Here is a 1,957-nt window from a genome sequence, read left to right as displayed (position 1 = left end):
ATAGTAATACTAAAAAAAATATGAGCTAAAGAAAAAAAGCCTGGTTTATTTTTTCCTTTTGGTATCTTCCTACTGGGGCTCGTAGTCCTGAACCCTTCAGTAGGCACATTTCTCATATCCCCAGACTTATTCCTCTAACACCATTGCCGACCTGAGGCAAAACAAACAAACAAACAAACAAATTAAAAATACACTTCCTTTTTTGTCTCTACTTCCTCTGAAGGAGTCCTTGTCAAGGCCTTCCCTACCTCTCTTTGGCACTCATTCTTTCTCTACATGGTGACGCTCCTTACTGCAAGACCATGCTCACCGTGGCAGGAGGAACAAACCGAGAATTCAGGGCATTAATGACCCTGGGGACAGCCTAGATGGGAGATAGTGGATAAACATTAATGATCTAGATGTAACAGCAAAGGCAGAGGGTGGAGATGATAACTATCAGTGATGACGTGGGTACCAGCTGCAGCAGTGGAGACTGTATCTTGCCCCATCAATCTTCCTGTTGCCTTTTTTTCTTTCTCTTTGGAAGTTCTAACAAACCGCCTCTTTGAAGTGTCAGTGATGCAAGCGGGTCAATTTCACAGAGGGCCCAAGGGGACCCGAGTGGTACAGAGTGGACTACAGCAGACGCTGGGCTCCCTAAGCGCTCCTCAGTCTCTTCCATGCTGATGGCTTTCTTCTTCAAGCCCCTGAGTCTCAAGTCACGCAGCCCCACAGAAAGCAGAATGAAAGTGCTTGGGGGAGATAATGTCCTGGACCATCTCCTAAGCAGTGATGAACACAAGGGGTGAACAAATCCCCCAGCTGCTTACGCCTTGTTTTGAGAACACTCTGAGATGTGCTCTGCACAGTGTCCTAGAGGTCCTTCGTGGGATAAGCTTCAGTTGTCGCAGTAGTGAAATTGCTCATTATCACACCCTCTAGTGTGTTTCTCTTTTCCCTGTTCCACTTCCCCATTCCCCTACTCATGATTTCTCTGATCTGATTTCAAATAAATTGCTATCACTTAATTTTATATCTCACCAGCTACTTCTGGGAGACCCCAATTTAAGGCAACCTCCTACCCACTGAAACTGGGCGTTATTACATCAGTTATTCTCTCTAAGTCATAGTTACAGTAAAAATGTTTACAGTTGGCTTATACTACCTCTTCCACATAACGGTTTAAAGTTACCGTAGCCCTAAATAAAATAAATAAATGTAATTTGGAAATGGAAGACAGTAGGTGGCTGAATGGGCGACCAAATGGGTGGGGAAGATGTTTTGGAACTGGAGGGACTTTCTTACTCTGTTATGAGTGGGAGTGACCTTGGCATATGCACTGGTCACTTCTTGAGCTACTTCTCCTTTTCATTTTCAGTCATTCTTGAGTTCAAATGTGTGAGCACCTTGCTTCTGAATGTGTTTAGCAATTTTTAGAATTTATTTTAAAAATCAAATTATGTTTACTAAAAGCCCATGTTTAGCTTCAGAGATCTCTTCCCACTTGTTACTTCCTGTGACCTTCTCTTTCTAAAAGGAAATGTATATTGGGACTCGGACTAGAATTGTTGGAAGACAAGAATAAAACAAATATTCTGTGGTACCTATTCTTTGGGGTAAAAGGAAAGTGTATGGACTGGTTAAGAAAAAGAAAAAAAGAGGTGTAGAGAATGGCATGTAAAACTTTAGTTATTAGCCATATTTGAAAGTCCAAAATAACCACTAGACATGCATTCGCAAAGAATTGTGCCTGTATGATGTTTTTTTCACGACGGTATAATTGCTAGGCTACCTTTACTGCTAGTTTGGAAAAGTTAAAGGTATTCCTATCACAGCATTTTCACTTTTATCTTGATCATTATCACTTGGTAAATTGCTTTACATGAAGATCCCTGGGTGCCACTCCGGACTAACTGAGTCATGATTTCTCTGAGTGAGGCCTAGGAAACTGCATTTAAGGAGTTGTCCCTAATGA

This window comes from Desmodus rotundus, chromosome 2, assembly GCF_022682495.2.
Source record: "Desmodus rotundus isolate HL8 chromosome 2, HLdesRot8A.1, whole genome shotgun sequence".
Lineage (NCBI taxonomy): Eukaryota > Metazoa > Chordata > Mammalia > Chiroptera > Phyllostomidae > Desmodus > Desmodus rotundus.
Note: the sequence above shows the minus strand (reverse complement) of the source record.